Here is a 10,856-nt window from a genome sequence, read left to right on the forward strand (position 1 = left end):
GATTTCACTTTTGTTCTAAGGGTCTGATCTTCTCATTTAATGTCAGAAATCCCCAAATCCTACATACACGACTTTATCCTACCTGCTCCAGCTGTGACACCAGAGCCTGGTGTTTAGATGGAACCTCTTCTATGTCAAGCAGTACTTACTGGTTGTTGAAAACCACTATGAAAACAAAAGATTCATAAAGGCTGTGGTGTTTGGAACTTTGTCTTCAAAATGATACTCATCACTTTCACAAGTTACAGAAAAGGACTAATTGCACACACTTGCTGAAACATGCACATTAGACTGTATATAACAGGCAGAAGGTACACCACGTACTGTGCTGGCTGGCATTCTGAAGATTTTAGTTTACATCTATAAAGTGAGTTATATTGGTTTCCTTATCCAACACAACTACATTACTTTTATACACATGCTATGTTTTATGCTCACACTTCCTTTATTTTAGCAACATTTGCTTCTTCCACCTCTGCAATTCAGGGATGTTTTAGAGTTCTCGAAGTTAAATATTAGCAGTTATATTCTTAAGGAAGTAGCAGGAGATAAGGACACCAATCACTTAAGAAACACTACGCATACCGCTCTCTGCAGCCTCCTCTGGAGAACAGTCATCCTTCACCTCTTCCTCTGGTACCACATAAAGACAATGAATCAACCTATAACTTGTTTGACGTGCCTAATTATGACAGTGTTATCATTCAAGGATGCTCTCAGATAAAGAAGTGGGTGTAGCCTCTGCGCAAACACGTTTCCCTGCTCTCAAATCAAAGGCCTTCCTTTAATAAGAGTGATTTAATTAATCCAGGTCCAAAGGAAGCTTCACTGGCAAGGGCAGATCCAGATGAGGCATCACAAATAAGCAATACAAATCACTCATTCATTCTATAATTATTAGATTTTTTCAAAACAAGCCTTGCAAGGAGGCTCGGGTTCCCTATTACTTCTGTCAGGAAAGAATGAAAAGCTTCTTTAATCGACCTGTTTAAAAATATATTTACATAGAAGCTGATCAAATGTATAAGTGCAGTAATCTAAAATGCTTACAATATAATTAAGACAGATTTAAGTTGTTTGCAACAGCTAAAGCTAGTCATTAATCGTGGCAGGAATGGAGGGCAGACTGAGTTCACTACTTTCCAGTCTTTCCTTTTGAGGCAGGAAGCAAGTGCTCTGTGAGAAAGCAGTAAAGGTTATGTGGATGAAGGGTGTTTGGATGAAGGGTGAATCAGATGAAGAGACAAGAGCTGCAATTTGGTGGGATTTCTGCAGTAGAAAGGCTGTCTTGTCTCTACTTGTTTGCACCTGAGTAGTACTCATCTCCAGGACAGCTCTGCTCACACAGGCACTGGAGACACTGCGGTTATTCGGGTTGAAAAGAGCAGACTTCACAGTATGCTTTAGAAGACAAAGACTTGTGCAAGTAAAAGAAAAGAAGGGAGAAGTCAGATCTCTGCTCCCACCTGGGAGCTCACACAGCCCTCTGGCTGAAGCTTTATCTGTACCAACACACAATACGCTACTTTTCAAGTATGTTCGAGCACACTCTGGCAAAATTTCTTGAGACAACCCAACAACTAGATCAGACATATATTTAAGGAATCTGATGCTAATGAGGCATTTGCAGCAGCTCTGTCGTTTCATTTGAATCCATAGAGGTAATATTCTCCCTTCTTGATCTTGTGAGCTTAAACCCCATCTCCAGTTGCAGTGGCTATTCAAGTGAAAGGGCACAGGTAAGATGCTTGGAGGATGATCGTTAAGTCTTTTTCAGAATTTATATAAGTTTTTAGGGAGAAGTAATATTTGGTTTTGTTTTGTCCAACCAATCAGTGCAGCGACAAGCATTTCCCCAGAGCACAGAGGATGAGTTTCTAATGGTCAGCTCATGGGACAAGATTACTGACACCGGCTCACCTGCACATCCTCATGTTAAAAGGCTCCCAGACATAACCATTAGGTCAACAGAGAAACTGCAACAAATGCCTTGTGGGCTACCCAGCAGAGGACGCTGGCATTTGAAGTGTGCATGTGATATAACAAAAACATTACTGGATAGTGATACAGATTGGTTTCTAACACCACAATGGAGTTAGTTTTCTTCCCAGATTTCAGATGACAATGGCTCCCAGAAATAAGTGTTTACTAAGATGAAAACAAACAAAAATTCAATAGTAGCTTTTGCAGCTACAGAACAATGAAACCAGCAAATATTTTCCACTCATTTAATTTAGATTAGGTGGATTTGTTTTGTTTATGTTCTCATTTTCTGCTTTCAGTTTTTATTATCACAAACAATTTAACTAAGTGGAATAGTCTTACAAACTGACTTAAGCAGTTACTACAATGAGATCTCCTCAAACTCACAGCGCTAAAAATATATATTGAAGGCAGACTGGGTGAGGGGTAACATAGGGAAAAAAGAAAAGCCAATCTGGACAGTCAGAATACGTAATGAAAGTAATTGGACAGAGTTTATTCATTCCAGCCATATTCCCAGCTCCCAGTTAACCCAAGGGAGGTTTCTGACTCAAACTCTGTAACATAATTCCCTTTTTTTCAAGCCATTACGAGTCAATAAGGACCAGTAAAGGGGGCATAATTATATTTGTTCAGCAGCACAACATGAAAAGAAATGGAAAAGCACAGGTTCAAATGGAAATCCTGACTCATGAATATGGACTTCCACAGTAGCAGAAATGACATAAAGAGGAAAGGACAACATCAAAAGTCTTCTAAGGTTTCTTCCAAGGTACCAAGTTAAAGCCTGACCTTGAATATCTTCAGGCACAGAGCACCCACCACCTCCCTGGGCAACCTGATCAAGTGCTATATTACCCTCATCATAAAAAACCACACATTTTCCTTATATCCAATATAAATCTCCCCTTTCTTAGTTTGAAACCACTGCAGTCTGTCCTGTTAAAGAAATGTGCAATTCTGTCTTGTAGATCCCCTTTTTCTTCCCACATTGATCCTCTTCTTTACAGTAACAAATTCATATGGCTATTTCTCAGGTTATTTTGGATGTGTGGTAACCGCTGCTCCAACTGTGCTATCAAGAACCTAAAAATGCTTGATAAATGACCACTTGGCACACACAGACCAGCCCCACAGTGTGTGTGCACCAACCACAGACGGAATGACTCAGACCTCCCAGGCACACAGTGCACGACCTGCACAGTTGCAGTATGTCCATCACATGCAGGACACAAAAAGAAATGAATCACAGAATGGCTTAGATTGGAAGGGACCACAAAGATCATCTAGTTCCAAACCTCCTGCCATGGACAGGGTTGCACCCACCAGATTAGGCTGCTGAGGATGCATCCAGTCTGGCTTTGAGCACCTCCAGTGTTGGGGCACCCCTGGCTTCTCTGGGCAGCCTGTGCCAGTGCCTCATCACCCTCTGATTTAAATATTCCAGCCTAACACCTAACCCAAATCTCCCCCATTTTAGTTTGAAACCATCTCCTCTTGTCCCATCAGTATCAGATAATGTAAAAAGTTGTGCTCTCTCCTAACTCTCCTAGCTCTCTTCAACTACGGGAACACATACACTGTCCAGTTAGTACTGGTGAGCCCTGGAATAACCAGAACCAGCATAGATTTACTTCATCCAACAAGCCCTGGAGATTACTTCTGTCCATATTCTCCTCACACTCATTACAATGGTACTAAAACTCTTCCAAGTTGTTATTTTACCAATTCCACTTCGTATAGAGATATGAGGACATGTATCTAAAAGAGCTGCTGTAAACTGAGGTAGGGCGTGGATTTATGGCACACTCAGCACTCCAGAAAAACTGCTCTTGAGCATGCCTTTACTGTGACTCCACTCTCACTTCAGGGCAGCTACCTTGCTTGCACTACCAAATGGGAGCATATTCTTAGGCAGCCACTGGCCAGCAGTTTGTCTGTACAAATCCTTTGCATAAATACTTCGGTTACTATCCACTATCTTGTTTGAGGATCCGTACACACACAGAATCATACAGACTTGTGTGGGTTTGAAAGGACAAGGTCCGGATCTGATCTGCAGTCAATTTCTTTCAAATTAAAACATATGACGCAGATTTCCATTTGCTTTCTGCCAGAATCTTTTATTTTTAGATGTAGGGCAACTTTATACTCCTTTAATACACCTACCACTCCTACACAGCAAATGGTACACCTTAGCAAGCACTGGCTGACACATTCCATTAGATAAAAGGCAAAATTGCTGACAAAATTCAAGCTTGATAAGAACGGAGATGTTTTGGACCTCCTACTTGATGGAAACATGTTAAAGAAAATAGCTTTGTATTTGTGGTCATTTTCATATGTTAGAATAAACTAGGAAATAACAATAAAAAAGTGACTCTCCACACTCCATCCTTGAACCAAAATGCTCTGAGGCAGAACATCCTTTGATATCAGTCAAGCTGGAGTCACTCTAGAACACTTTCTTGGCTCCCATTTTCAAGACGCAAGGTCTCATGTCATCACGTCTCCACCTGTGTCTCTCCCATTTCCTCCCACACTCGCCTCCCACACTCCATGCTCTGCCCAGATGACTGTCCTGTTTGGAGTTTTTGTCCACTCCCAACCCTGGAACTTCTGACATCCCACCCATGGTAGTAGCCGCAACCTCTCAGCCAGTATCTATGAAACTCTGGCCCTTCATCAAGAACTGCCAGAAAACTGCTGAAAAACGCTCGACTGCTAAAGATTACAAGAATACGTAGAAAAGAGGAACAGGAACCACTCTGCTTGAAACTAAACACTTCGTTATCCATAATGTGGAAATACAAACAAAAAGTACTTAATTTATTAATTTCATTTTCCAGAAGGTCTCTGTAAAACAGCGTCACAGCAAAGACCGTGCAAGTCAGAAATGCCATCTCAGGGATCTGTAACACCATTTGTCCTGAGCTTCTGGGAAGGAATTAAGCAGGAAAAATAATTTATTTCATCAGCGAAATGATTTTGAGTTATTTGAAACTATGAGCGTTCGCCCAAATGTTTACATTACTGAGCAAATGTTGGGCAGACTCCATCCAAACAGTGAAGCAACTTCAAGTAGTGAGTTACAGAAACTCTTCCTCCTCCCTCACACATTTACTTCAGTAAATGTCTAAAAGCAACTCCATACTCACTTACTGGAACGAGAAATGAAACAAACAAAAGTGCAACATTTGGATCAGAAACTCTTTCAACATAACATAGATAATGCCCACACATAAGAAGACTTTGCTCTCGCTTGCATGTCTTACGGGTGTTATCACTTATCTATTCTTCTGAATGTTTCCACATTTAATCTCTGCTCTGATAAAACTATTTTTAGAAAAATTTATCAAGTCTGCAGGAAAAAAAAAGAAAAGGATTTAAAATAACACCTGGAAAACCTACCAAAATTAAATAAAAAAATCAAATAAAAACCACCCTTGCTGTTCCTCCTCCTCAGTCCAACTGGCACTGCTCCCACTTTGATTTAAAACACTGCCGTAAACTGAAAAAGAAGATACTGGATATAATTATAATCAGGCTCTTCCAACAGGCCCAGACCCTCAGCACCAACAGTGAGGAGCTACAAACCCCATCTGGGCTGAACCAGGGCACAAGGAGGGTGCAGAGCAGAGCTAACTCAAGTGGGGTTAATGATGCCATGCCTTTGGGTACATTGGCTAAACACAGCCCTGAGTTCTCCCTCGAGAACTCACTAAGAACTGCATCCAACCAGCCCGATGTGTTGGTTACACACAAAAAAAGGATCACATATTCCTCTAGTTTTATATTTTTGTTGCCCTTATTAAAATGTGTTACAAAATTAAAAAACACTAAAAACTAAAAGAGGCTGTGTTACCTATACACGTTAGTATATATCTTGCAATGTCTGATTCAGAAGTAATGCCTATTTTATGCTATCAGTCCACAGTATCAGAGTGCTGGTGTGGCAGCAGGGATCGAACCTTCCCAACAATATCTCCTTATGTTTTGTTGCCGTGTGACGGACGGCAGCAGAGGGGCAAGTCTGACCAAATGGCATCTGATACGGAGGAGCAGATGTCACAGATGACATAACTAAGGTGTGTCACTGCATTCCTCCACACAGAAAAACTGGCATCCACCAACATTCACTGATGCTTGTTGAACATTTACAGACACCAAACAGTGGATGTGGGCACAACGAGGCGGTGCTGGTACATTTCAGCAGTAGTAACAGTGGGTCACTTCTGCTGGTGCAGACTGCTATGAGTGCAGCATGCAGGCTCCTGTTAATCACAGGTGAAAATGCGTTGCTAATGGTGGCAACTCTGTTGAAAAACACCGTTTTGTAGCTGAGAATTCACTATCAAAAGGTGTTACTTTTCTCCTTGTATTGTAATGCAAAATGTGTTCAGCAAGGACACAAAGACAAATCCCTGTCCCGAGAGGAAGAGCTTTAGGAAACTATCTCAATTGGCATTGCTTCCAAATGCTGACACTGTATTGACACAGTATTTTACTGCCAAATCTGGCTTCTTGCGAATCTAAATGGGGAAAAGACATCGTCGTCCCTTCCTTTTTACTACCACAGTTCAAGCACAGCCAGAAGCAGCAAAGCTCTTGGGGGCTAAGTCATCTGGATCAGCTTATACTGCACAGAAAGTGTTATAAGCAGCACTGACTTCACATGTGATCAAATAATCAAACCTGATCAGACACAAAATCCACTGTAGAAATGATGGTAACCAACAAGAGAACAATAATGAAGAGTTTGGAGAGGTAATATAGTTTACAAAGCAATCCTATGTCCAACCTTCATTGAGAGATCAAGATAAACTGCTAACCCCTTAAAACACCAGTGATATTCAATGTAGCACCTAAAGTCTCTGCTGGACTCCTGCCTCCACCCACTCATACTTCATTCATATGAATTATCATCCATATCATTCATAGTTTGCTATAAATTAGCAAAATTATACATTAGATTTGAAAACAAAGTCAGGAAACATCCTGATAAAACACACATGCTGTATTCTTAGAACTTGATCAAACATGGCTAAAATGACTTTGAAAGTGATTTGAGGGAAACAGAACAGCAAAAGAACAATATAAATATATATAAAAAAACAATGTATATGTATATATAAACAATATATATGTAAAAAGGACTCTCTATATATAAAACTCACACACATATATATGTATATATATGTATATGTATATATGTATATATATGTGTGTGTGTGTGAGTTTGCTATCATTTTGTACTTTAAGTATCCTAAGAAGTTCAGAATCAGATTTTATCTTGCCTGTGGATGTCATGTCATCACATCTGGAAGCACTCCACTGAGGGTGTGAGTTTGAGCCTTGCAGAACACCCAGCGCTGGTTTTGCAGAGGTCATGCTGATTCAGTCTGAATGGCACCATCTCCTTGAAGCCCTGTGAAAGAGACAAACATAATTGCCAGATTTAAGCTTCTCTCTGTTCCCATCTCGGTGCCTTGCTTTAAAATATCATCACTTGAATACCAACCAGCTCTATCCCCAAGGCACAAAGGGTGAATAGAAAGAAGTCTGTGTTGTGGAAGGAGACTTGCTCTGGACTTCTCCAGTGATGTTCAGGTTCCCAGTCTGAGAATTAGGAATAGTGAAGACAGGCTTCCATTAAAAGCACTTACAGGAGTGTGCAGCAGAGTGGTTAATTCACTAACAGTAATGCCTAGGATCAGTACTGCAGCAGACCTATTGCTGTTTTAAACAAACACTGTTAAAATACACACGTACAGCAACTCTTGGCCTTGGTCTGGCTGTCGGGTTTGCAGAGGGACACAGACCTTCCCCTGCTCTTCCTTTTTAGAGCCACCAACTGTAAAAAGGCAGAAGGCTGTTCCTTCAAGTGCAGGGCTGGGCCTCTGAAGTCGTTTGTAGCCAATTCATACCGACTTCAGACTAATAGAGATTCCCCCTAAGGCTTGTTGGTAATTAGGCACTGAAGAAGCAGTATACAAAAGGAATGCAGTTAGAAGGTAAACAGTAAATGCAGACCATACGCATTGGGTGGGTAAAGATGTGCTAAGAACTCGAGGGACAGGCCTCTGCAACCAGATAAGGGTAAGTCTTGGATATTTTTAAGATCAGATAGGGGATCAAAGGCAAAGCAAAGGAGAAAAGATAATCAAAAAGGAAAAGGCAGAAAAACGAAGCATTATTCTCTCGACTTCTCATTGAAATATGTCAGTAGCACATTCCAATTAGCTCTCTCGCTCTGGTTTCACTTTTGATATACTATCACCCCGAAAATGGTTTCCTCTGATTTGTCAGTATAAGGGCGTATGTTGTGAACTAATGTGGCTGAACCAGAGTAAGAAAACCGCCTAGAAACGTTATAATGTACGCTGATCACCCGCAATTACTGCCAGCATGCAAGCATACACACAACACAGCAATCTCACAAACAGCATCCGCATCCATTGACAAAAACACCATCAGTTCCTGCAGGGAATTCACCTACTCAAGTGAGAACACGATGGGAGCCTCCTTTATACCCTTACTGAAGTGTTGGTCTCCCAGGTGCAAAGTGCTTCTCGTTCGGGAGCACAGCGCTCCTAGTGCGCTGTAGATGGATTATTTAATCATCAGTTTTCCGAAGGTAGAAAATCATCTGAATGCAAATTGACTGACAAGTGAGAATTCAGAGATACAGTCACTTCTGATTTCAGATTAGTGGCTGTTACTGTTAGAAAGCAGAGAGCAGCCCTGAGACTTACCCGGTGAGCAGGGAGCTGCAGCTAAGGACATGGGAGGGAGTGAAAGCAGCAGGTGAGAAAGCAGAAACCTCCATCACTCGTTACTTGAAGGCCTTGCCTTAGGAACATCGGTATCTGCTCAGTTTCAAGCGGAGCACATTAGATCTGTTGTTCTGGTTTGGGGTTTTGCCTGTTTTCTTCCTGTTGCCTGGCTGTTAAGCCATGCTATCACTAACTCCGCATGACCACAACGCCTGCAATCTCTGCTTTAACTCCGGTGGGACACCAGGCCAACAAGTAGGCCAAACCCAGGATAACTTAAGTCGTTCGCTGTCACCCTACAGATATTAAGGACAAAGTTTGCTTTCATTTGTGACCAGGAACCTGCAGTGACCTTCTACACGGAGAAAGGAAAGGTGGCACTTGGCGCAGAGAAATATGCTTTTAAGCTGCATTAAAACATCAAGATAATGAAAGGAGATCACCGAAAAATCTCAGTATTCCCGAGCTCTGGACTGGTACACGCCGATTGAGTCTTCCAGAACGATCTCAAAAGATACACTGCTAAGAAAGCCTTGCACCCAGCTCTTGCTCTCCTCAGACTGGGTCCATCCTGAGATCACCCCGGATACAAGCAGCCTCCCTGCCGGTACTTCGCAAACAATCGACCCTATAGCAGCAACACCATGCAGTACCCAAAGGGAAGCGGAGTTAACTTTAAAGCCAAACTGATTCCATCCATCTGCACTCATGCTCTCAAACTCACAAGTACCTGGACTCATGTGTTCGAGAAGCAGCATCCAAGCGCCAGGATTAGAGAGCCCAGGTCGGTCCAGGACCGCTTGTGACAAGGCACGGGACGAGGAGCAGCAGCTCCTGACTCGTTCTGACTTCGGACTCTCCTTAGATCGCCGATCGTGCGCTGAGTGCGGACAGACTCTTTGTATCCTTCAGGTGCTCTCCCTAATCACCGTCCCGCCCTGCCGCTCAGAGCCATCCGCTCCCCGCTCAGCTCCTTTGTTTGCTGACGACCCGCACGGCCATGCACTGCAGGGCTTTGAAGACCCGCTAATCTGGGTGCCTTCAGCACATACCATTCCCGCAGCCCGTCTGTTGCTGTTTGTCCCCCCACACCCAGACGTTCCCATTCACACCTGTCCGAACTACTACGATTCTGCAACAGTTCGGTGACTACCAAGAGAACTAGAGAAATGATAACCCCCTGTGCAACGAAGCAGAACTGCGCCGTATTGTAAGGCAAGAGCCGGACTGACTGCGGCCGCAGCTTATGAACTGATGGGCTTTGACACTGGTTTCGTTATTGGCCTTTAAATAAGACCAATAACGTTAATTCAACGATTGAAAAGGTAAAACTTCTTTTCTCCAGCTGACTGCAGCATTTAAAGCCTTTTGCTATCCTCAGGAAGCCGTAGGTTACTTCAACAGGCTAAAACAAATATGTGACCAGATGAACAAATTCCTTACCTTTGCCCCTCCGATTCTTATCAGTAGCGGTTGTTTAAGAGAATGATTTTCATTGCACCTCAGGGCAAAGCGTTCATCTTCATTACAGAATTCATACATGAATTCTCATGGCACGAAAAGAACAAAATCAGCCTCTGAAGAGACTGTTGTAGTGACTTGTTAAAGACAGACACAGGGCAAAACAGATGCGGCTCTAAATCTGTACAAGGATTACTAAAGTGAGAAAGGTAGTAAATTGGCTTGTTCAAGGCAGGAGGGGCTGTGATGTACTAAGAGAACCCCAACACCCGGCCCAACACATGAGCACAGCTTGGACAAGACTGAATTTCTTGCATAGGGTGATGATACAGACTTAAAAACGGGGTCTTCTACTTCCTACAGTAGGTCCCAAGTAGTTTTCTTTTTCTTTTTCGAGGACAGACTCACCCTAGGAGGGAGGTGGGGTACTTAGTGAGATACATAAGGAAAACTGATAGGATTCTTTATCTACTAAATTACTTGTGGGAACTGCAAAAAAAGAACCAAAACCAAAGCCCACCCAACGACTTCTGATTCGCAGCAGTGGGTGTGATTACATCATTTGCACAGAGCTGTAAGGCAGCCAGGTAGGAGCAGCAGCTGTATAATACCCCCTGGGGGAGGAATGCCAGAACA

This window comes from Coturnix japonica, chromosome 4 (assembly GCF_001577835.2).
Source record: "Coturnix japonica isolate 7356 chromosome 4, Coturnix japonica 2.1, whole genome shotgun sequence".
In the NCBI taxonomy this organism is placed as follows: Eukaryota; Metazoa; Chordata; class Aves; order Galliformes; family Phasianidae; genus Coturnix; species Coturnix japonica.